General features: G+C 44.3%; 1 pseudogene; it reads right to left on the reverse strand.

The window, feature by feature from the left end:
- Positions 1–7,291: 7,291 nt before the first annotated feature.
- On the reverse strand, positions 7,292–23,268 carry LOC135529525 (carbohydrate sulfotransferase 12-like; annotated as a pseudogene).
- Positions 23,269–27,203: the final 3,935 nt, after the last annotated feature.

The following is a 27,203-nucleotide window of genomic DNA, read 5'->3' on the forward strand; positions in this document are numbered from 1 at the left end:
ACAGCAAACCTTCTTGCCACAGCTCGCATTGATGTGCCATCCTGGATGAGCTGTACTACCTGAGCCACTTGTGTGGGTTGTAGACTGTCTCATGCTACCACTAGAGTGAAAGCACCGCCAGCATTCAAAAGTGATCAAAACATCAGCCAGGAAGCATAGGAACTGAGAAGTGGTCTGTGGTCCCCACCTGCAGAACCTATAATTTCCACCTGTTGTCTATTCCATTTGCACAACAGCATGTGAAATGTATTGTCAATCAGTGTTGCTTCCTAAGTGGACAGTTTGATTTCACAGAAGTGTGATTGACTTGGAGTTACATTGTGTTGTTTAAGTGTTCCCTTTATTTTTTTGAGCAGTGTACAAAATCTGCATGGGAGCAAGACATAGGTGGCGAGCTACCCGATGATATTTGGCAAAAAAGTACTGAGCGTATCCACACATCATCGTTTTACATAAGGCATGGGCTCATTCAGCTTAAGGTTTTGCACCGTCTCCATTACTCAAATGACAGATTGGCAAAAATATACCCAAGTGTTGACCCGAAGTGTTTGATATGTCACCAGTCCAGCAACTGTGGGACACATGTTTTGGTCATGCCAATCTTTGAGTGGCCTCTGGGACCCCATTTGAGGCATTCTCACATATGCGTAATACAACTGTTAGCCCCCAACCCGGTCACTGCCATTTTTGGGGTACTTCCCCTAGACCAAAATGTTACCTCGCTGCTAGCTCACCGCCTCGACCTCTTTCACTGGAAGTCTGCAAACCACCCTCCTTTATGTAGTGGGTTAAGGAGGTGAGGTCATCTCTGCTTCTGGAGAAGGTACACTGTGCATAGGTCAGGACAGAAGTTAGACTAAACCTGGTCTCCATTAATACAATATGTGGAGAGCCTGTATTTTGCTTAGTGGAACTTGTATATTTTGGTAAGCAGTCATGTCTGTTCTAGTGGGCAATTATGTTAAGAACTTTCTTTCCCATTGTTTTTGTTTCATTACTTTTTGTTTGTTTGCTTCCTTCTGTTTGCTTCTTGTACTTCCGGCGCCGACAGAGATGGCCGCCTCGCTTAGCGTTCCTAGGAAACTATGCAGTTTTTTGTTTTTTTACGTGTTAATACTTACATTGGTACCCCAGGTCATCTTAGGTTTCATTACATACAGTCGAGAAGAACTACTGAATATAAGAGCAGCGTCAACTCACCATCAGTACGACCAAGTATATGACTTTCGCAAAGCGGATCCTGTGTTTCGCGAAGCAGATCCTTTCACCCAGGACAACGGAATGGATCCCAGCCGGCGACTCCAAAAAAACGACTTCGTAAAAGAGGGAAACGAAGCGGTCTTCTGGTCAGACTCCGGAGACGGGCACATCGCGCACCACTCCCTAGCATATTTCTCGCCAATGTCCAGTCTCTTGACAACAAGGTTTATGAAATCCGAGCAGGGGTAGCATTCCAGAGGGACATCAGGGACTGTAATGTTCTTTGCTTCACGGAAACATGGCTCACTCGAGAGACGCTATCGGAGTCGGTGCAGCCAGCTGGTTTCTCCACGCATCGCACCGACAGAAACAAACATCTTTCTGGTAAGAAGAGGGGCAGGGACGTATGCTTTATGGTTAACGAGACATGGTGTGATCACAACAACATACAGGAACTCAAGTCCTTCTCTTCACCTGATTTAGAATTCCTCTCAATCAAATGTCGACCGCATTATCTACCAAGGGAATTCTCTTTGATTATAATCACAGCCGTATATATTCCCCCCCAAGCAGACACATCGATGGCTCTGAACGAACTTTATTTGACTCTTTGCAAACTGGAATCCACATATCCTGAGGCTGCATTCATTGTAGCTGGGGATTTTAACAAGGCTAATCTGAAAACAAGACTGCTTAAATTGTATCAGCATATCGATTGCGCAACCAGGGCTGGTAAAACCTTGGATCATTGTTATTCCAACTTCCGCGATGCATATAAGGCCCTCCCCCGCCCTCCTTTCGGAAAAGCTGACCACGACTCCATTTTGTTGCTCCCTGCCTACAGACAGAAGCTAAAACAAGAAGCTCCCACGCTGAGGTCTGTTCAACTCTGGTCCGACCAATCTGATTCCACGCTCCAAGACTGCTTCCATCACGTGGACTGGGTTATGCTTCGTATTGCGTCAAACAGCAACATTGACGAATACGCTGATTCGGTGTGCGAGTTCATTAGAACGTGCGTTGAAGATGTCGTTCCCATAGCAACGATTAAAACATTCCCAAACCAGAAACCGTGGATTGATGGCAGCATTCGCGTGAAACTGAAAGCGCAAACCACTGCTTTTAATCAGGGCAAGGTGACCAGAAACATGACCGAATACAAACAGTGTAGCTATTCCCTCCGCAAGGCAATCAAACAAGCTAAGCGTCAGTATAGAGACAAAGTAGAATCGCAATTCAACGGCTCAGACACAAGATCAATCACGGATTACAAAAAGAAAACCAGCACGTCACGGACCAGGATGTCTTGCTCCCAGGCAGACTAAATAACTTTTTTGCCCGCTTTGAGGACAATACAGTGCCACTGACACGGCCCGCTACCAAAACATGCGGACTCTCCTTCACTGCAGACGAGGTGAGTAAAACATTTAAACGTGTTAAACCTCGCAGGGCTGCAGACCCAGACGGCATCCCCAGCCGCGCCCTCAGAGCATGCGCAGACCAGCTGGCTGGTATATATTTACGGACATATTCAATCAATCCCTATCCCAGTCTGCTGTTCCCACATGCTTCAAGAGGGCCACCATTGTTCCTGTTCCCAAGAAAGCTAAGGTAACTGAGCTAAACAACTACCGCCCGTAGCACTCACTTCCGTCATCATGAAGTGCTTTGAGAGACTAGTCAAGGACCATATCACCTCCACCCTACCTGACACCCTAGACCCACTCCAATTTGCTTACCGCCCAAATAGGTCCACAGACGATGCAATCTCAACCACACTGCACACTGCCCTAACCCATCTAGACAAGAGGAATACCTATGTGAGAATGCTGTTCATCGACTACAGCTCAGCATTTAACACCATAGTACCCTCCAAACTCGTCATCAAGCTCGCGACCCTGGATCTCGACCCCGCCCTGTGCAACTGGGTACTGGACTTCCTGACGGGCCGCCCCCAGGTGGTGAGGGTAGGTAACAACATCTCCACCCCGCTGATCCTCAACACTGGGGCCCCACAAGGGTGCGTTCTGAGCCCTCTCCTGTACTCCCTGTTCACCCACGACTGCGTGGCCACGCACGCCTCCAACTCAATCATCAAGTTTGCAGACGACACAACTGTGGTATGCTTGATTACCAACAACGACGAGACGGCCTACAGGGAGGAGGTGAGGGCCCTCGGAGTGTGGTGTCAGGAAAATAACCTCACACTCAACGTCAACAAAACTAAGGAGATGATTGTGGACTTCAGGAAACAGCAGAGGGAACACCCCCCTATCCACATCGATGGAACAGTAGTGGAAAGGGTAGTAAGTTTTAAGTTCCTTGGTGTACACATCACAGACAAACTAAATTGGTCCACTCACACAGACAGCATCGTGAAGAAGGCGCGGCAACGCCTCTTCAACCTCAGGAGGCTGAAGAAATTTGGCTTGTCACCAAAAGCACTCAAACTTCTACAGATCCACAATCGAGAGCATCCTGTCGGGCTGTATCACCGCCTGGTACGGCAACTGCTCCGCCCACAACCGTAAGGCTCTCCAGAGGGTAGTGAGGTCTGCACAACGCATCACCGGGGGCAAACTACCTGCCCTCCAGGACACCTACACCACCCGATGTCACAGGAAGGCCATAAAGATCATCAAGGACAACAACCACCCGAGCCACTTCCTGTTCACCCCGCTATCATCCAGAAGGCGAGGTCAGTACAGGTGCATCAAAGCTGGGACCGAGAGACTGAAAAACAGCTTCTATCTCAAGGCCATCAGACTGTTAAACAGCCACCACTAACATTGAGTGGCTGCTGCCAACACACTGACACTGACTCAACTCCAGCCACTTTAATAATGGGAACTTTAAACAATGCTACTTAATATAATGTTTACACCCCTACATTACTCATCTCATATGTATACGTACAGTATATACTGTACTCTATCATCTACTGCATCTTTAGGTAATACATGTATCACTAGCCACTTTAAACTATGCCACTTTGTTTACATACTCATCTCATATGTATATACTGTACTCGAAGCACAAGCATTTCGCTACACTCGCATTAACATCTGCTAACCATGTGTATGTGACAAATTAAATTTGTTTTGATCAAACTTTTATAGATGCCTTGGTGGGTGGGTGGTTTGGAGAGAGGGAGTGGAGGGTTGGAGAGAGGGGATGGATGGGAGAATGAGTGGCTGGTGTTGTACTGTTTTTGTTGTTATATCTGAAAATCTGTATATAAAGTTAATTAAAAAAAATACATAAGAACAGAGTAACAGCAGCATATGATGAGGGTAAAAGTGTGTGTATGTTTGTGTGTGTTGGATTAAGGGATGGACCCAATCATCACCAGTCTAACACCAAAGGATCCATATGTGGCAACTGGCCTTAACAAGTCAGGGTTAGGGGTCAGGGTGATAACTCAGCAGCAGACTTGGTTCATGCCTTAGTTTATATTTCTCACATGATATCCTGATGAAATATACATCATTCTGAAATCCAATAAAACTAGAATACTGAAATCAAGACATGGACCCACATCAGAATAATGTTAGTCATTCTGTATAGGAGAAACATGAAGATTCTGCTCTGAGGGATTCTAGAACAACATGATGATTCTGCTCTGAGGGATTCTAGAACAACATGATTATTCTGCTCTAAGGGATTCTAAAACCATTGTGTTGATGTACAATCCTGTTGATGTACTGTCAGATGGAAACACTCTAACCCAACATGTAGATTCTACTCTGTGAATGACGAGGTTTGTGGCACAGATCATTATCATGAAATAACAGACAACAGACAACAGTTCACAGTAAACACAGACTATCATTGTGCACATCCCTATACAACCCTATTACATAGCATTAGCAAGGTACATAAAACACTGACACCATCCCTTTAAGCCCGACAGACAGGTCATCCCTTTAAGACCTCAAACATACAGTTGTTCTGTATATTTGAAAAATGAGTTAAAAAAAGTATTATTTACAAAAATACTTTGTGTAAACTTTTCATTTTCATTCCAACCAAAGGCCCAAACCCTCTAACCCCGTCTAACCCTCTGTCTAACTCCAACCCTCTAACGCCCTGTCTAACTCGAACCATCTAACCCCATCTAACTCTAACCCTAACCTCCTGTCTAACCCTGCCCCCTATCTAACCCTAACCTCCTGTGTAACCTTGCCCCCTGTCTAACCCTAACTCTCTAACCCCCTGTCTAACCCTAACCCCCTGTCTAAAGCTGCCCCTGTCTAACCCCAACCTCCTGTCTAACCCTGCCCCCTGTCTAACCCTGCCCCCTGTCTAACCCTCTAACCTCCTGTCTAACCCTGCCCCCTGTCTAACCCTCTAACCTCCTGTCTAACCCTGCCCCCCTGTCTAACCCTAACCTCCTGTCTAACCCTAACCTCCTGTCTAACCCTGCCCCCCTGTCTAAGCCTAACCTCCTGTCTAACCCTAACCTCCTGTCTAACCCTAACCTCCTGTCTAACCCTGTCTTCCTCTTTTTAACCGGTAACATGTTGTAACATGTTTCCCCATGCTTCCAGTAGTAGCACGCCCATTGGGTTTGTTTCAGAAAATCATTCCCTTCAACATAACCCTACAACTCCTCAGGTCCTGATGGCTTCCTTATACAAGGGTGATAATGTTGGCATCGGTCACTGTGAAACAAGGCATTTCCTTTCCACATTAAAACATAAAACACAAAAAAATCCCTTTCATGCTTAACTTTACCGCTGGAAAATAAGTGAACATTAAAAACAACTAGAAAACAACAAATTCCCAAACAGTCCAACTCCTCATAGGATGATCAGTAGTGACCAGGGTTCCACCAGGGTTCCATGATGACATGACAGACACCGGGGTTCCATGATGACATGACAGACACAGGGGTTCCATGATGACATGAGAGACACCAGGGACCATGCTGGTAATTTATGAACATTTTGACTATGTTCTGTTATAATCTCCACCCGGCACAGCCAGAAGAGGACTGGCCACCCCACATATGCGCTCTCTAATTCTCTTTCTTTCTCTCTCCCTCTCAAAGGACCTGAGCCCTAGGACCATGCCCCAGGACTACCTGACATGATGACTCCTTGCTGTCCCCAGTCCACCTGACCGTGCTGCTGCTCCAGTTTCAACTGTTCTGCCTTATTATTATACGACCATGCTGGTCATTTATGAACATTTGAACATCTTGGCCATGTTCTGTTATAATCTCCACCCGGCACAGCGAGAAGAGGACTGGCCACCCCACATAGCCTGGTTCCTCTCTAGGTTTTGGCCTTTCTAGGGAATTTTTCCTAGCCACCGTGCTTCTACACCTGCATTGCTTGCTGTTTGGGGTTTCTGTACAGCACCCTGAGATATCAGCTGATGTACGAAGGGCTATATAAATAAATTTGATGATGACATGACAGACACCAAGGTTCCATGATGACATGACAGACACCGGGGTCCCATGATGACATGACAGACACCGGGGTCCCATGATGACATGACAGACACCGGGGTCCCATGATGACATGACAGACACCGGGGTCCCATGATGACATGACAGACACCGGGGTCCCATGATGACATGACAGACACCAAGGTTCCATGATGACATGACAGACACCAGGGTTCCATGATGACATGACAGACACCAGGGTTCCATGATGACATGACAGACACCGGGGTTCCATGATGACATGACAGACACCAAGGTTCCATGATGACATGACAGACACCAGGGTTCCATGATGACATAACAGACACCAAGGTTCCATGATGACATGACAGACACCAGGGTTCCATGATGACATGACAGACACCAGGGTTCCATGATGACATGACAGACACCGGGGTTCCATGATGACATGACAGACACCGGGGTTCCATGATGACATGACAGACACCAAGGTTCCATGATGACATGACAGACACCAAGGTTCCATGATGACATGACAGACACCAGGGTTCCATGATGACATGACAGACACCAAGGTTCCATGATGACATGACAGACACCAGGGTTCCATGATGACATGACAGACACCAAGGTTCCATGATGACATGACAGACACCAGGTTTCCATGATGACATGACAGACACCAAGGTTCCATGATGACATGACAGACACCGGGGTTCCATGATGACATGACAGACACCAGGGTTCCATGATGACATGACAGACACCAAGGTTCCATGATGACATGACAGACACCAGGGTTCCATGATGACATGACAGACACCAAGGTTCCATGATGACATGACAGACACCAGGTTTCCATGATGATATGACAGACACCAGGGTTCCATGATGACATCAAAGCCACCAGGGTTCCAGCAGTCAGGAGTCCAAGTCTTCTCCAAAGGAAGTTGAACCTAACTCTAACTTTCCTCTGTTCTCCTGCTGAGTCCAGAACAAGAGCAGAAGATGCAGCACTCTGGTCTGGCTGGTCTTAGAAAAGAATGTACAACCTGGAACCATAAAGGATTCTTCGATTTTCCCCATAGGAGAACCCACTGACAATAGCTATTTTTGGTTCCAAGTAGAACGGTTTAATTAATTCAAGGTTCTACGTGGAACAGTTTCATCACTAAAAAGGTTCTAAGTAGAACCTGTTTCACCACCAAAAAGTTATACCTGGGACCAAAAAGGGTTCTCCTATGGGGACAAGAAAAGAGCCCTTTTAGAAAAGCCATTTTTTCTGAGTGTAGTTGTAGTCAGTCAGTCTAGCAGGGAGTCTGGTCTGGAGTAGCCAAACAGTCTGAAGTCTGGTTCATACAGCCTGTAGAGACCCCTCCTGGCCACTAGGGGCACCCGGTTGAACCAGTCCTCCTGCCAGCTGCTGGCCGTGTGGTTCCTGTGAGAGGGGGGGAAGTCAACCACGTTGTCCACCTTCAAAACCCTCAGCAGCTGTTCAGCATCCTCCTCAACCGTCTCCAGCTGACCCACAAAGTCATACTGGAAGAGAGGGGGAGAGAGAGAAAGTTAACCCAAACAAATTGACTAGCACGCACCAGCATCAGTCTGTTTTCTTCTTTGTTAACAGTATCCCTTTCCGTCTCATAGTGAGAGAATGAACAGCAAACCTGGTTTCAAGAAACAGATAACGCAACGGCTCTCCCCTATTGGACCTAGATAGTGTGTGTGTGTGTATGTATCGATATGTAGGCTGTGTGTGCCATTTTTAAATGTATGTAGTTCTGTCCTTGAGCTGTTCTTGTCTATCAACGTTCTGTATCATATTCTGTGTTCTGTGCTGTGTGTTCTGTGCTGTGTGTTCTGTGCTGTGTGCTGTGTGTTCTGTGCTGTGTGTTCTGTGCTGTGTGTTCTGTGCTGTGTGCTCTATGTGGACCCCAGGAAGAGTAGCTGCTGCTTTTGCAACATCATTTGCCTCATCAATCTACACACAATAACCCATAATAACAAAGGGGATACTGGTTTTTACAAATAAAATACCAATATTTACCCTCAGTAGACAGGGGTAGTTTTCATAGAAATACAATTTGTTTTGTTGACAGGTCCACAATTGATATCTTTGAACATCTGTCTGTAACATTTGATTTGCCCCAAGACACAAGTTTTGGAAATCCCTACAATTGCAGAGTTGTCTGACTACCAACCCAATTGAAAGGTTGCTGCTTAAACAAAATAATAGAAAAGGCTTGACTTCCCTTATATTCTTGTCTACTAGATGAAATGGCTGACCCATTGGCAAAGGTGAAAAAACAATGGGAAGCAGATTTACACAGTGACATGTCCTCTGATGAATGGTCCTTATGACTGAACATGTTCAATACAACCTAGAAAGAAATGGGTAACACATTTATACAAGCTTGCTGAATGGCTGTTGGAGATGCAGCTGAGCCACAGGATCAATCAGTCCTATCTTAAGGACCCATCCCTCTACTGCACTGGTAGAATAGTAGAATCCATGTTATTTGTAAAGTAGTGGGGACTGATGTTTGCTGGTCTGATAAATGCAGAATGTTGAGCTCTACATTAGAGTTAGATAACAGAGTTCACTCTTCTTTCACAAGAAGGTGGATCTTGTTGGCCCTTACTTCTGCCAAAATACTTATTCTTAGACATTGGATAATAATCTAGTATTTTCATATATTACCTGTATTTGACAGGGGTGGCATAGCCGGTAGACCTGTCTCCAGTGCTCGTTGAAGGGGCGTCGCTCTCCGTCTTGGGGTCCAGTAGGTATTGGACGAACTCTGAGAAGGAGGGCCGGATTCCCGCAGGAAAGCGCGTCGCCCACTGCCGCGGGAGGTTCAGAGTGGTTACCATAGCGACGGAGCATGAGCAGAGCGAATCGGCGGTAGAACTCCTCGTTGGGCTGCTCAAACTTGTTCCGATACGCTGAGATGAGGCGGACGAACGGATCTCTGACGAACAGGAACTTAGTGTACTTCTGGAGCTTCACCTTGACAACAAACAAAACCACCTTTATTAAAACCACCTTCAAAACAAATACACAGTGCATTTGGAAAGTATTCACATTCTGTTACGTTGCAGCCTTATTTTAAAAAACGATTCAATATGTTTTCCCCCCTCAATCTACACACAATACCCCATAATGACATCACAATGCCCCATAATGACAAAGGTACAAGTTGATACAGGTTTTTAGAAATGTTTTAAAATATACTACAAATAAAAACAGATATACCTTATTTATAATAAGTATTCAGACCCTTCGCTATGAGACTTGAAATTGAGCTCAGGTGAATCCTGTTTCCATTGGTCATCCTTGAGATGTTTCTACAACTTTATTGGAGTCCCGCTGTGATGAATTCAATTGATTGGACAGGATTTGGAAAGGCACACACCTGTCTATATAAGGTCCCACAGTGGATGTCAGAGCAGAAACCAAGCCATGAGGTTGAAGGAATTGTCCGTAGAGCTCCGAGACAGGATAGTCTTGAGGCACAGATCTGGGGAAGGGAACCAAAACATTTCTGCCGTATTGATGGTCCCCAAGAACACAGTGTCCTCCATCATTCTGAAATGAAATAAGTTTGGAACCACCAAGACTCTTCCTGGAACTGGCCGCCCGGCCAACTGAGCAATCGGGGAAGAAGGGCCTTGGTCAAAGAGGTGACCAAGAACCCGATGGTCACTCTGAAAGAACTCCAGAGTTCGTCTGTGGAGATGGGAGAACCTTCCAGAAGGACAACCATCTCTGCAGCACTCCACCAAATCAAGCCACTTCTCATTAAAAGGCACATGACAGCCCACTTGGAGTTTGCCAAAAGGCACCTAAAGACTCTCAGACCATGAGAAACAAGATTCTCTGATGAATCCAAGATTGAACTTTTTGGCCTGACTGCCAAGCGTCACGTCTGGAGGCACCATCCCTACAGTGAAGCACAGTGGTGGCACCATCCCTACAGTGAAACACGGTGGTGGCAGCATCATATGCTGTGGGGATGTTTGTCAGCGGCAGGGACTGGGAGACTAGTCAGGATCGAGGGAAAGATGAACTGTGCAAAGTACAGAGAAATCATTGATGAAAACCTGCTCCAGAGCGCTCAGGACTTCAGACTGGGGTGAAGGTTCACCTTCCAACGGGACAACGACCCTAAGCACACAGCCAAGACAACGCAGGAGGGGTTTCGGGACAATCTCTGAATGTCCTTAAGTGGCCCAGCCAGAGCCCGGACTTGAACCTGATCGAACATCTCTGGAGAGACCTGAAAATAGCTGTGCAGCAACGCTCCCCATCCAACCTGACAGAGCTTGAGAGGATCTGCAGAGAAGAATGGGAGAAACTCTCCAAATACAGGTGTGCCAAGGTTGTAGCATCATACCCAGGAAGACTGTACGATGTAATCGCTGCCAAAGGTGCTTCAACAAAGTACTGAGTAAAGGGTCTGGAAACTTATTTAAATGACATTGAAGTTTTATTTTTAATATATTTGCACAAATTTCTATAACTGTTTTTTGCTTTGTCATTATGGGGTATTGTGATGTCATTATGGGGTATTGTGTGTAGATTGATGAGGGGGAAAAAACAATTTAATCCATTTTAGAATAAGGCTGTAACGTAACAAAATGTGGAAAAACTGGTCTGAATACTTTCCAAATGCACTGAATACATCACTTTCAGCTTTATATAATAAATTAAACCAAATATGCCAGCTGTGCACTGCCACCATCAGGGTTCGTGTCAGCTGTTAACTGACCACCATCAGGGTTCGTGTCAGCTGTTAACTGACCACCATCAGGGTTCGTGTCAGCTGTTAACTGACCACCATCAGGGTTCGTGTCAGCTGTTAACTGACCACCATCAGGGTTCGTGTCAGCTGTTAACTGACCACCATCAGGGTTCGTGTCAGCTGTTAACTGACCACCATCCGTGTCAGCTGTTAACTGACCACCATCAGGGTTCGTGTCAGCTGTTAACTGACCACCATCAGGGTTCGTGTCAGCTGTTAACTGACCACCATCAGGGTTCGTGTCAGCTGTTAACTGACCACCATCAGGGTTCGTGTCAGCTGTTAACTGACCACCATCAGGGTTCGTGTCAGCTGTTAACTGACCACCATCAGGGTTCGTGTCAGCTGTTAACTGACCACCATCAGGGTTCGTGTCAGCTGTTAACTGACCACCATCGGGGTTCGTGTCAGCTGTTAACTGACCACCATCGGGGTTCGTGTCAGCTGTTAACTGACCACCATCAGGGTTCGTGTCAGCTGTTAACTGACCACCATCAGGGTTCGTGTTAGAGGTAAGAGATTAGAAGTGAACTGACCTTCATCAGGTGTCGTGAGAACTTCCCGTAGCGTTTCCAGAACTTGTTGAAGGTGAAGTGGAGGCTGCTGTTGTGGACCATCTCCTGAGGAACCGCCAGAGGGTCCCTGTACGGAACTCCCTCCTGGAGCAGACTCTCACTGAGCACGATCATGATCCTCTTCCAGTTACTACACGCCACCTACAGTCAATATAAATAATAATATAAATATACATACAATATACAGTGGGGCAAAAAAGTATTTAGTCAGCAATCAATTGTGCAAGTTCTCCCACTTAAAAAGATGAGGCCTGTAATTGTCATCATAGGTACACTTCAACAATGACAGACAAAATGAGAAAAAAAAATCCAGAAAATCACATTGTAGGATTTTTAATCAATTTATTTGCAAATTATGGTGGAAAATAAGTATTTGGTCAATAACAAAAGTTTCTCAATACTTTGTTATATACCCTTTGTTGGCCATGACAGAGGTCAAACGTTTTCTGTAAGTCTTCACAAGGTTCACACACTGTTGCTGGTATTTTGGCCCATTCCTCCATGCAGGTCTCCTCTAGAGCAGTGATGTTTTGGGGCTGCTGGGCAACATGGACTTTCAACTTCCTCCAAAGATTTTCTATGGGGTTGAGATCTGGAGACTGGCTAGGCCACTCCAGGACCTTGAAATGCTTCTTACGAAGCCACTCCTTCGTTGCCCGGGCGGTGTGTTTGGGATCATTGTCATGCTGAAAGACCCAGCCACGTTTCATCTTCAATGCCCTTGCTGATGGAAGGAGATTTTCACTCAAAATCTCACGATAAATGGTCCCATTCATTCTTTCCTTTACACGGATCAGTTGTCCTGGTCCCTTTGCAGAAAAACAGCCCCAAAGCATGATGTTTCCACCCCCATGCTTCACAGTAGGTATGGTGTTCTTTGGATGCAACTCAGCATTCTTTGTCCTCCAAACACCACGAGTTGAGTTTTTACCAAAAGTTATATTTTGGTTTCATCTGACCATATGACATTCTCCCAATCTTCTTCTGGATCATCCAAATGCTCTCTAGCAAACTTCAGACGGGCCTGGACATGTACTGGCTTAAGCAGGGGGACACGTCTGGCACTGCAGGATTTGAGTCCCTGGCGGCGTAGTGTGTTAATGATGGTAGGCTTTTTTACTTTGGTCCCAGCTCTCTGCAGGTCATTCACTAGGTCCCCTCGTGTGGTTCTGGGATTTTTGCTCACTGTTCTTCTCACTGTCCTTGTGATCATTTTGACCCCACGGGGTGAGATCTTGCTTGGAGCCCCAGATCGAGGAAGATTATCAGTGGTCTTGTATGTCTTCCATTTCCTAATAATTGCTCCCACAGTTGATTTCTTCAAACCAAGCTGCTTACCTATTGCAGATTCAGTCTTGTGGACAGGTGTCTTTTATACTGATAACAAGTTCAAACAGGTGCCATTAATTACAGGTAACGATTGTTCAAATGTTCATAATGACCAGCAGGGTCAAATAATAATCATCACAGTGGTTAGCTCCTGAGGTGCTGACCTGTTGCACCCCCTGATTATTATTAATTGACCCTGCTGGTCATCTATGAACGTTTGAACATCTTGGACACCTTGGCCATAATCTTCACCCGTCACAGCCAGAAGAGGACTGAACACCCCTCACAGCCTGGTTCCTCTCTAGGTTTCTTCCTAGGTTCTGGCCTTTCTTGGGAGTTTTTCCTAGCCACCGTGCTTCTACATCTGCATTGCTTGCTGTTTGGGGTTTTAGGCTGGGTTTCTGTATAGCACCTTGTGATATCGGTTTTAGGCTGGGTTTCTGTATAGCACCTTGTGATATCGGATATTCCTCTCTAGGTTTCTTCCTAGGTTCTGGCCTTTCTAGGGAGTTTTTCCTAGCCACCGTGCTTCTACATCTGCATTGCTTGCTGTTTGGGGTTTTAGGCTGGTGTAAAAATGGCTTCATGAACATATTTGATTTGATTAGAGGCGTCATTACATGTTCGAATCCAGGCTGTATCACAACTGGCCGTGATTGGGAGTCCCATTGGGCGGCGCACAATTGGCACAGCGTCGTCCGGGTTTGGCCATCATTGTAAATAGGTCAGTTAAGAATTTGTTCTGAACTGACTTGCCTGGTTAAATAAAGGTTAAATAAAACAATATGAGCCCGTGGCCGTTTGTGTGTGTGTGTGTGTGTGTACCTTGGGGACGTAGCAGTATATGATACCGTGGCGGTCGTCGACGATCAGGTGATCCAGCTCCCTGTTGGGGATGTCGTCAAACGAACGGTTCTTCCCCGGAAAAGCCAGGTCATCACCATGGTGACAGAGGTCATGGAGACGCTGCCGCCTTCTCTCCTGAAAAGAGAGAGAGTGGGGAGAGAGCGGAGGGGGGAGAGAGCGACAGGCATGAAAACAAGAGTGAGAGGTGAGAGAGAAACAAATTTGACCCCAATAACTACTGTGGGATATTTGTCAACAGCAACCTTGGGAAAATCATCTGCATTGAGCAAATGTCAAATTGTATTTTTACCAAATTACTGTATGATAGACCACGTATTCACCCTGCATACCCTAATTAACAAACAAACTAACTAAAAGAAAGGCAAAGTCTTCTCATGCTTTGTTGATTTCAAAAAAGCTTTGACTTAATTTGGTATGAGGGCCTGCTATACAAATTGATGGAAAATGGTGTTGGGGAAAAAACAAGACATTATAAAATCTATGTACACAAAAAACAAGTGTGCAGTTAAGATTGGCAAAAAAAACATCAATTTCCTTCCACGGGGTTGTGGAGTGAGACAGGGATGCAGCTTGAGCCCCACCCTCTTCAACATATGTATCAAGGAATTGGTGAGGGCACTAGAACAGTCTGCAACCGGCCTCACCCTACTAGAATCTGAGGTCAAATGTCTACTGTTTGCTGATGATCTGGTGCTCCTGTCCCCAAACAAGGAGGGCCTAAAGCAGCACCAAGATCTTCTGCACAGATTCTGTCAGACCTGGGCCCTGACAGTAAATCTCAGTAAGACAAAAATAATGGTGTTCCAAAAAAGGTCCAGTTGACAGGACCACAAATAAAAATTCCAGCTAGACACCGTTGCCCTAGAGCACACAAAAAACTATACATAACTCGGCCTAAACATCAGTGTCACAGAGCTGTGATCGATCTGAGAGACAAGGCAAGAAGAGCCTTCTATACCATAAAAAGGAACATACCATTTAAAATCCCAATTAGGATCTGGCTAAAAATACTTGAATCATGTTATAGAACCCATTGTCCTTTAAGGTTGTGAGGTCTGGGGTCTGCTCACCAACCAAGAATACACAAAATGAGACAAACACCAAATTGAGACATGCATGCAGAATTCTGCAAAAACATCCTGTACAGCGTAAAACATGCAGAGTAATGTATGCAGAGCAGAATTAGGCTGATACCTGCTAATTATCAAAATCCAGAAAAGAGCTGTTAAATTCTACAACCACCTAAAAGGAAGCAATTCCCAAACCTTCCATAACAAAGACATCACCTACAGAGAGATGAATCTGGAGAAGAGTCCCCTAAGCAAGCTGGTTCTGCGACTCTGTTCACAAACACAAACAGACCCCACTGAGTCCCAGGACAGCAACACAATTAGACCCAATCATGAGAAAACAAAAAGATAATTACTTGACACATTGGAAAGAATTAACAAAAAAACAGAGCAAACTGGAATGCTATTTGGTCCTAAACAGAGAGCACTGAGGCAGAATACCTGACCACTGTGACTGACACAAACTTAAGGAAAGCTTTGACTATGTACAGACTCAGTGAGCATAGCCTTGCTATTGAGAAAGGACGCCGTAGGCAGACCTGGCTCTCAAGAGAAGACAGGCTATGTGCTCACTGCCCACAAAATGAGGTGGAAACTGAGCTGCACTTCCTAACCTCCTGCCCAATGTATGACCATATTAGAGAGACATATTTCCCTCAGATTAAACACAGACCTACAAAGAATTAAAAAACAAACCCAGTGCGCCATCACAGCAGCAAGATGTGTGACCTGTTGCCACAAGAAAAGGGAAACCAGTGAAGAACAAACACATTTAAGTTTGATTTATTTTCCCTTTTGTACTTTAACTATTTGCAAATAATAAGACATTTGAAATGTCTTTATTCTTTTTAACTTTTGTGAGTGTAATGTTTACTGTAAATTTGTATTGTTTATTTCACTTTTGTTTATTATCTACTTCACTTGCTTTGGCAATGTAAACATATGTTTCCCATGCCAACAGAGCCCTTACATTGAATTGCATTGAGAGGGAGGGTTAGGATTACCTGTCCTAGTCGTTTCTCGGGGTCGATGGGCGTCAGATGGACTTTCCACTCCCTCCGGGGAACATACCGCTCCTCAGCGTGCTCTGACTGGTTGGCAGAGTCTGGGGGGGCGGAATCTGTAGGATCATTGGTTCCCTCCAGGAACTGGTTTACGAAGGCATTGATGTCGGAGAGGAAGGAGGGGGTTGGGTGTGTGGGGGAGTGGTGAGGGGCGGGCCGGGGGGAGAGGGGGGGGCAGGTAGAGGTGAGAGGCTCCAACGTCGTCCCAGTAGAGAATAATCAACAGGATCATAAAGACTGAACCCAGAACCAGAGAGACACGGAACCACCTCCACTTCCCCATGTTGACACCCTTAACACAAGCAGCAGAGAACATAGACTGTTACACAAACACTGTTACACAAACACACTAGAGGTTGACCCATTAATCGAAATGGCCGATTAATCAGGGCCAAATTTCAAGTTTTCATAACAATCGGGAATCTGCATTTTTGGACGCCGATTATGGCCGATTACATTGCACTCCACAAGGAGACTGCGTGGCAGGCTGACTACCTGTTACACGAGTGCAGCTAGGAGCCAAGGTAAGTTGCTAGCTAGCATTAAACTTATCTTATTAAAAACAATCAATCTTCACAACTACACATGGTTGATGATATTACTAGTTTATCTAGCTTGTCCTGCGTTGCATATAATCGATGCGGTGCCTGTTAATTTAGCATCGAATCACAGCCTACTTCGCCAAACGGGGGATGATTTAACAAGCGAATTCACGAAAAAAAGCACTGTCGTTGCATCAATGTGTGCCTAACCATAAACATCAATGCCTTTCTTAAAATCAATACACAAGTATATATTTTTAAACCTGCATATTTTGTTCATATTGCCTGCTAACATGAATTTCTATTAACTAGGGAAATTGTGTCACTTCTCTTGCATTCTGTGCAAGCAGAGTCAGGGTAAATGCAGCAATTTGGGCTGCCTGGCTCGTTGCCAACTGTGTGAAGACCATTTCTTCCTAACAAAGACCGTAATTAATTTGACAGAATTGTACATAATTATGACATAACATTAAAGGTTGTGCAATGTAACAGCAATATTCAGACTTAGGGATGCCACCCGTTAGATAAAATACAGAACGGTTCCGTTTTCACTGAAATAATTAATGTTTTGTTTTCAAAATGATAGTTTCCGGATTTGAACATATTAATGACCGAAGGCTCGTATTTCTGTGTGTTGTTACAATTAAATCTATGATAGAGCAGTCTGACTAAGTGGTGGTAGGCAGCAGCAGGCTCGTAAGCATTCATTCAAACAGCACTTTCCTGCGTTTGCCAGCAGCTCTTCGCTGTGCTTCAAGCATTGAGCTGTTTATGACTTCAAGCCTGTCAACTCCTGAGATTAGGCTGGCAATACTATAGTGCCTATAAGAACATCCAATAGTCAAAGGTATATGAAATACAAATGGTATAGAGAGAAATAGTCCTATAATAACTACAACCTTGTCGTATTGATGAGACCAAGGCGCAGCGTGATATGAATACATACTTATTTTAATAAAGAAAGAACACTAAACAAAATAACCATGACGCTATATAAACCGAGTGCTGACAGGCAACTACACATCGACAATAACCCACAAACCCAAAACGGCAAATGGCAACCTAAATAGGATCCCCAATCAGAGACAACGATAAACAGCTGCCTCTGATTGGGAATGAATTCAGGCCACCATAGACCTACATTTACCTTGACATACTAAAACCCCATAGATGTACAAAAACCCTAGACAAGACAAAAACACACACAGCACCCTCGTCACATCCTGACCTAACCAAAATAATAAAGAAAACAAAGATAACTAAGGTCAGGGTGGAACAAAACCTAAAACTTCTTCCCTGGGAATATTGAAGACTCATGTTAAAAGGAACACCACCAGCCTTCATATGTTCTCATGTTCTGAGCAAGGAACTTAAACATTAGCTTTCTTACATGGCACATATTACACTTTTACTTTCTTCTCCAACACTTTGTTTTTGCATTATTTAAACCAAATTGAACATGTTTCATTATTTATTTGAGACTAAATTGATTTTATTGATCTATTATATTAAGTAAGAATAAAAGTGTTCATTCAGTATTGTTGTAATTGTCATTAATACAAATATATATATAAAAATCGTCCGATTAATCAGTATCGGCTTTTTTTGGTCCTCCAATAATCGGTATCGGCGTTGAAAAATCAGAATCGTTCGACCTCTAGAACACACACACTGAATTCAGGACTTGTGAAATTAATAATTTAATTAATTTATCCAAATAGTTTAACCATCTTTTTGCTGGTCTGGCTTTCAAGTTTGTCTACGAAAATGCCCTTTTTTTATTATCACAATTAAAACAAGAATCATGCTTAATGCACATTCACTAATAATGACTCACTTCACGTTGCAGACATTATAGAAAATTACCAAAGATCTCATAAACAATCTCTCAAGCACAAGCCTAGGTGCTCGTGCAGGGGTGGGCAATTCCAGTCCTCAGGGCCTGATTGGTATCAGTTTTGCCCCAGCTAACACACCTAACTCCAATAATTACCCAATCATGAGAAAAAGTCGCTAACTATAGTGACAAAGTTGCTAAATATAGGGACAAAGTCATTGGAAGGGTCTGAAAAGTTGCTAAATATAGCGACAAAGTAACAAAATATAGGGACAAGTCATTACATATAGCGACAAAGTAACAAAATATAGGGACAAAGTAACTAAATATAGGGACAAGTCATTACAAATAGCGACAAAGTAAATAAATATAGGGACAAGTCATTACATATAGCGACAAAGTAACTAAATATAGGGCCAAAGTAACTAAATATAGGGCCAAAGTAACTAAATATAGGGCCAAAGTAACTAAATATAGGGACAAAGTAACTAAATATAGGGACAAAGTCACTGGAAGGGTCTGAGAAGTCACTAAATATAGGGACAAAGTCATTGGAAGGGTCTAAAGTTGCTAAATATAGGAACAAAGTAACTAAATATAGGGACAAAGTAACAAAATATAGGGACAAAGTCATTGGAAGGGTCTGAAATGTTGCTAAATATAGGAACAAAGTAACTAAATATAGGGACAAAGTAACTAAATATATGGACATATATGGATATATGGTCATTACATTAGCAGCACTGGTAAGAATTGTTAGTGCCAGTTGCTATCAAACGGAGCACAGCCATTGGTTCCCCAACATTCTGGGCAGTGCTTAGCGAAAGGTCAACTGAATGTAAAATAGGCCTACAGTATCAGGTCAAATGAACTGTCTGGGAAAGGAGATGGTGTGATCACTTTGGCCGCTCATGATAACATTGTTGCACTGATGCATTGCAAATAGTTGCACAGGACAGACAGAGAGATGAGCACAGTGAAAAAGAAGACCCAAAAGAATTGACAGCATTAGAAAAATGGAAATCACTTGCAAACCACTGGAGCAACGAGGCAAGCAATGACATGCTGTAAAAGATGCGCAGGATAAACATCATGTTTCATTAAATCTACTCGAGCAGTCTTTATCAAACCCAGGTATGTGGACCGGCGCCGGTCCATGGAGGAATGCTTGTCGGTCTGCAGAATATTTGTCTTGAATATGATTGGGGGGTTATTTGGTCCGCGGCATATATTTGACTCTAATACACACTTGCACTAGGACCACTTGCGAAGTATAGCAACACCAAATACACACACACACAAGCTAGCCCTGCTGCACAGCCTGCATGCTCTCTCTGGCCGTGTCTAGACTTGACAGTTCATGCAGCTTTTGTATTCTGATCATTGAATTCCGACACGTCATGGATCTACACCTACATTTAAATGTGTCTACTTTGTCCACATTGTGTCCAGATTCCCTTGACTGAAATGCCAGTATGCATTCTGCAAACGGTGGAACAGGCTAAATCTGATAATAACACGACAACCTGATAGCAGTTGCCCACTACTTCAGATAACTATCCAGCTAACTTATGTAGCTAGACAGCCAGTACCGGTCTGTGTGATATGCCAGACCTGCCTCAGCAACAATGCTATGAAGCCATAAAACATTTGCTGACATTTAGAAACAAAGCATCAACATCTCAAGGATAAAATAGAGCTACAGAGCTACTATTTTTATTTCTTAACTGGTTATTGAAGCGCTCTTCCCATTCTCCATTCAAGTGCTTAGGTACGTAGGCTTCAGCATGTCACACACCACTGCAATGAGCTGGAGGCAGAATGCATTTTAAAAACATACTTAATTGTGTGAAACCTTAACGTTTTACTTCAAATTATGAGGCACTTTGCTTCAAAGTAGCCGAGCCAAAATCCATTTCTATAAATGTGGAGGCATTTATTTTAGGGCGGCAGGTAGCTGAGTGGATAAGAGCATTGGGCCTGTAACCGAAAGGTTGCTGGTTTGAATCCCCGAGCCAACTAGGTGAAAAACCTATTGATGTGCCCTTGAGCAAGGAACTTAACACTAATTGCTCTGGAAAAGAGCATCTGCTAAATGACTAAAATGTAAAAAAATAAAAATAAAGATTTCCATATGACATTGAAACCAGTAACCTATTTCACTCGTGTTGTATTAGTTTTCAAATACATTTTCTTTAATTTTACAGTAGCCAAAGGCACAATCCTAGTCATATTAGCATCCCATGCTAGTTGATGATAATCCTGGTCATATTAGCAGTCAATATTTTATCAATATTTAAAAAAAAAAATGTTTTGATCTGTTGCATCAGCCTCAATACTTTTAAATACGTTTTGGGATGTAGCCTAGGCTTACTGGTATGAATTTGGGATCTATTGTCCCACAACTGTCCCAGAGTTTGTTTGGAATAGGCTATTTATTTTTCTCACAGAATGACGAGCTGACCAATAGAATAGGTACACTTCTGTACTATTGGGGACAGTACTGTGACAGACTAGTGATTTTGCTGCCGTTGGCTGAGGAAAAGTAAACGTGGACAGTTACTCTAACTTCTTCAAAGTGCATCGGAATTTGGTAAGAAGGACTTCATTGCATCCTGGAGTTGCATGGTCTGCCAAAATGAATTACCATAATGTAAATAGCATTGTCATTCTGAGCACTGTGGGTGAACTACCATAATGTAAATGTGATTTCTGTCATTCTGAGCACTGTGGGTGAATTAGCACTGTGGGTGAATTACCATAATGTAAATGTAATTCTGTCATTCTGAGCACTGTGGGTGAACTACCATAATGTAAATGTGATTTCTGTCATTCTGAGCACTGTGGGTGAATTAGCACTGTGGGTGAATTACCATAATGTAAATGTAATTCTGTCATTCTGAGCACTGTGGGTGAACTACCATAATGTAAATGTAATTCTGTCATTCTGAGCACTGTGGGTGAACTACCATAATGTAAATGTGATTCTGTGGGTGGATGCCATAATCAGATTACCAACCAATGCATATGGGTCCAGAGACACATTTCCCTAACGGAAACCCTGGTACATACGCACAGGCACACTAAGGACCTATAACCTATTACTACTAATAATAAAAGGTTGTGGCTGTCATTCCAATTATTATTCTTTTTATAGATGTTTTACGAGTGATATTTTTCCTACTGTTCTTGCTATTGCAGTTGTTGTTGCATCTGCCCCTCTCAGATAAAAAGATGGAATAGTAATTACTATCTCTTCTGAAGTGTTCTCTGTGTTAAAACACAGAGCTTCAGTTATTTTCCAACCATTCTAAATATGGAACTCTGCAGCTATAGTGTGTCACTTCCTCTTCCTGTAGAGATGTACACACACAATTCTGTAGTCAGAAGCAGAGGAGAGAAGAGGGAGGAAGACAGGAGAGAGGAGAAGAGGAAGAGAGTGGAGAGATGAGAGGAGGAGGGAGAGGAGGACAGAAGAGATGAGAGGAGGAGAGACGAAAGGAGATGAGAGGAAAGGAGGAGAGAGGAGGATAAAAGGGAGGAGAGGAGGGAGAGGACAAGGGAGAGGAGGGGAGGAGAGATGAGAGGAGGAGAGATGAGGAGAGGTGAGAAGAGGACAGGAGAGGAAAGGACTGGAGAGAGGAGGATAAAAGGGAGGAAAGGAGAGTGGGGGAGAGGAGAGAGGGGAGGAGTCTGTATGCTCCAGGAAGAAATAAGACTATTAGTCCTATTCCTTCACTCACTGTTCCACACAACTCACATAGGAAACATGGGACTGACTGACACACACACGTCTCACCTTCAGCTAGATGATATAAGAGCAGATGGGTGAGGTTATGGGTTCAGATATACCGTTATTACAGCGGGGTTTAGTCACGTGCAGCAGCAGCAGCCCGGTTGGGTCTCGCGAATACAATGTCGCCTTTCACAGCGCAAGGCGAGGAGCGAACAGAACGGGCTTTACATCAGGAGCTGTTTAGAAACGGATCGAGCTGCGACTGATGAATATACATACTTATAAGGGTGTGGGTTAGATGCATACACATGTTAGGGAAAGGAGATTCGGGCTGGGATGGAGAGAGGAAGGACAATTCTCCGTGACTAGTTGCAGACCAGCGGTCTCTTCTCCTTATTCAGCCCTGTCAGACACCCTGTTTCACAGCGGAGCGCAGCTAAGTGACACGGAGCTGTAACTCTCAGTACCATGTACTCTAACACTATCTATCATGAAGTTAGAGACTCTTTATTACCGGAAACACAACTCACCTCCGCCAGGGTCTCGAGCTCTCCCGTTCCCGCCGCGTCAGCTGAGATGCGCAAGCAGCTTATTTGCGGCCAGACCGAGAGGCTGTTCACAAAGCACGGAAAGATCGCGAGAGTTTGTGCTCTGTTTCAACAGAGCGAGATGAATCAAAAGTATGGGGCCAATTGCATGTATTGAATTTAAAATGAAATAAATCATAAACATGGAAAATAAAGTTGAAAATGTAAACATGATATTTTCAAGGAAAGGTGAAATAATGGATGTTGAAATCTTTTTTTTGTATACTGTGGAGAAAGATGCTGTGCATCTTGCCTCATTCTATGTGCATGGACATCTCGAACTCCGATATAAAGTGTTTTTTCTCAAAGTTGTGGGGATGTCACGTGTCCTATCTACATGCTTAGGAAACTTCTATTGGGTCAAATAAACCTCACATAGCAAATAAATACATAGCAAATAAGCCATCTATTTTTTTGTTGACCAAAATCGACACTGATTGACCTCCATGCAAAACTCCTTGCTTGGTGAGCGAAACTACACCACCTGCTGGAGGCATAGTTTCCTACAAGTCGGTCCTTTCTTCCTCATTTATCTAGACAATTCAGTTAAGAACAAATTCTTATTTACAATGATGGCCTACCATGGAACAGTCTGACCCTTGTTCAGAACGACAGATTTGAACCTTGTCAGTTTAGGGATTCCATCCAGCAACCTTTCAGTTACAGTCCCAACACGAACCACCTGCCACCCCAATCTGACCCAGGAATGGGAGAGTTTTCTATGGGACCAATTTCACGCCATATGTATTTAATTTTAAATATAATATATCGTAAACATGAAAAATAAAGATGAAAATGTAAACATTATATTTTCAAGAAAGAGGGAAATAATGGATGTTGAAATCAAAAACCAAACAATTGAAAGCAAAATGTATGGAATTGTAAACAAAAATAATGATATCAAAAGTGTAGTAACCTGGTATATGTATGTTATGTATTATGTTTACCAACAGATGGCAGTATTGGTTCAATACGGGGTTTACTCAGCCAGCGGCGATTCATTTGCAGTCTGGACGCGGAGGGGTGAACATCTCCTGCTCTGACTGCTGCTCGAGGACTGGGCCACATGTGAGTGCTTTGGGACGGGGGTGGGGCCCATGGCAGCACCTGCTGCTCATTGAGAAGAGTAAGAACGATACGTGCTTTCACGTCAGAGTCTCCAAAAGTCTCTAATAACACCAGAAAAAGTCGCTAGATTTGTCGCTATTTTGAAAATGTGTCCTTAGAGGGGTCTGAATACTCGCTAAATATAGCGACAAAACCGCTAAGTTGGCAACAGTGCCTTGAAGTAATTGTTTCCCTTGCTCTGGAGTGATAGGTAACGATGCTTCGAGGGTGTCAGATGTTGACGTGTGCAGAGGGCCTTGAGTTGCGTACCTTATGCAGGTCCGATCCTCGGTTGGTTGCCATGTGTCCATTTCGAGTGGTATGGTCATGATGTCTAGGTCCGCTTGTCAACGGAAGTGGAAAGCATAGTGCAACCTAGGAGTTTACTCTCTGTCGGATCATTCTTTTTTAGCTCCACGTTGTCTATGTATTTACTTCTGTGTTCGTCAGTCTTTTGGTCCTGGATGTTTTCAATCATGTGTGTAATTCAGGAGTTATTCCCTTCCAGGATCCTAATTCCAAATCAACCCATGTCTAGTCGAATCCAGCTGGTCTGTATCGGTATACTCGGCGTAGGATCCGGCAAAACCATCGAATTGCGTACCTTGTGCAGGTCCGGACCTCAGTTGGTTGCCATGTGTCCTTGTCAAGTGGTTAGTCTTTGAACTACCAGTGGTTTGAGCAGAGAAAAACCCAGAAGGCGAGCCCTCTCTACGGTTGTCATGCATCCGCCCTTGGAGTTCCGTCCTGTGTTTCGGTAGGTGTATGGAGGGTTTAGGATCAGGCAAATCTTCTCTGACTTTCGTATCGTACGTCCGGCACTAGTAGAAGTTGATTGCCTTGTGTCCATCCCCACCATCTCAGTCGTAGGTAATTCAGTGGTTTGGGTGATAGTGACCTGTGGAGCTACTCCCTTCCAGGATCGTAGTGTTCCAGTGGTATGTCAACCAACGACAGAGAATTTTTTTCCCGTAGTCTAGGTAAAAAAGTGGTTTGGTTGTCCAGGCTTAGTGCGGCGGGGTAAGGGATCCCCCAGTGAGAAATTATTCTGTGGGATCCAATTCTCCACCAGACATTATCTGGGCACCCCAGGGATTACACGGCCAATGCGAGTCCTCCAGCCGCAGCGCCTGACCCAAAAGCCCCACTTATCGAGGACTTAACTGCCCCAACCCGCTAGGATGAAACGCGCGCTACTGAACATACTGCCAATCCAATTCTAATCTGGGGTAGATAGTCGTCCAGCGCGGTACGCGAGTCTCCTGTTTTTGTGGGGCTGGGAGGGTTGAGCCGATTGGTCTGCCAACAGAAACCCAGGAGGTCCCGAAGGAGTCCGGTCTATCCATTTCCTCCTGTCGTCTTGCTTGGTGTATGGAAGGGCCTAATTGCTTAGGGTGTAATTGCTGTGGGGGAGTCGCCAAGGTCGGGGTCCCCAGAGTAGTTGGAGAAAAAAGGTTCTCGTCCGTTGGGGTTGCTGGTGGGTATCTTCAAAAAAAAAATGTTTTGGAAGGATGGTGGGTTGGTGAAGGTTTTTTTTGTGTTAAATTTGGTCTATTTGTGTTCTATTTTATTGTTTCTTTTCGTCAAGGGTCCATGGGCATGGTAACCCTTACATCCAGAAACTAGAAAATAAAAAAGATATATATCTTTAAAAAAAATGAAATATATATATATATATATATTTTTTTTTTTGTAAGTAAAAGTGACTAAAGGTAAGTATTTTTGAGAGTCCGTGGTCACGGTAACTCTATAGTGCTATTGGAGGCCTATTTTTGTGGTCTAAATGACCCCCTATATTTTTTATGGGATGTGGGGTGTGTAAGGTGCGGGTGCGGTGTATGTCCAGATGTTCCTCCGCTGTACTGGAAGCCTCAGTGGTGGTCCAGCCCGTGGTAGTGGTGTTGGTCCTGGAGGGGTTTAGGGAGGTCCATCCTTGGTCCGTGAGTCTCGGTGGGATTCTTTGATGTCTACGTTGTGGTTTTATTTTGGAGGTGGCTGCTGACCAAGGAATCCTTGAGGTTTTTGTTCCTTTTGAAGGCCAGGATGGGTATGTGAAGAGGGAGTAGTTGTTTGGACTTGAGTCTTTTTTGGATGCGAGTAGCCACTCGGTAGCTGGTGAAGTTGAAGGTTGTGATGATCGGTATGATTTGGTGGTTGCCTTTGGTTTGTTTTTTCCGTGTGTGTCTCCTGGTGTGGTGTTTGTCTTTTTTGAGTGCTGAGCGGGTATATCCTCTGTTTTTGTTTAAGGCTTTGGGGAGAGTGTGCGTAGCAGTTTTTAAGTCCTTGGGTTGGGTGCATATCCTGTGGTATCTTAGGAATTGTGATTTTAGTATGCCTCCCTTGGTGTGTGGAGGATGGAAGCTGGTGGCATGCAGGAGGGCATGTGTCTGTTTTTTTAAAGTATATTTTGGTGTCCAGTCTGTTTTTCCTGATGAGGTTGGGTCCTTTGTAGGTGGTGTCCAATAAGTGTACTTCAGAGCGGTTTAGTACGTGCGTCAAGTGGATGGAGGGGTGGTGGTTGTTGAGGATAGCGGTGAATTGTAAAAATTCTGCCGCGCTGTGTTGCCATATGCCCCATATATCGTCCAGGTATCGGTAGAGGCGAAATGGTTTGAGTGGGCATAGTGGGTAGACGGTGTTTTCCCATTCTGCTAGGTAGATGTCTGCATATGCTGGAGCAAATCTTTTTCCCATGGCTACTCCTTTGACCTGTAGGTAGGTGCTGTCGTGGAATTGGAAGTCGTTGCGGGTGAATGCTATTTCCAGGAGACATAGAAGGTGGTCATCTGGTCTACCTTGTAGTGGGTATTTTAGTAGGTAAGTTCTGACCGCTGTGAGTCCTGCTTCTAATTCGATGTTGGTGTAGAGGCTCTCGATATCCATGGTGAAGTGGAAGTCATTATTGGTTATTGGTGTGTTGGCGATTTTGTCAAGGAAGTCGGGGTGTCTTTGATGTAGCTGTTGTGTTTGGAGGCGAGGGGGCGTAGGTGTATATCAATCCATTGTGAGATGCCGTAGGTTTCGCTGCCACAGTCCGAAATGATGGGCCTTCCTGGAGGTACTTC

The sequence above is a fragment of the Oncorhynchus masou genome, unplaced genomic scaffold, assembly GCF_036934945.1.
Source record: "Oncorhynchus masou masou isolate Uvic2021 unplaced genomic scaffold, UVic_Omas_1.1 unplaced_scaffold_1177, whole genome shotgun sequence".
NCBI lineage: Eukaryota > Metazoa > Chordata > Actinopteri > Salmoniformes > Salmonidae > Oncorhynchus > Oncorhynchus masou.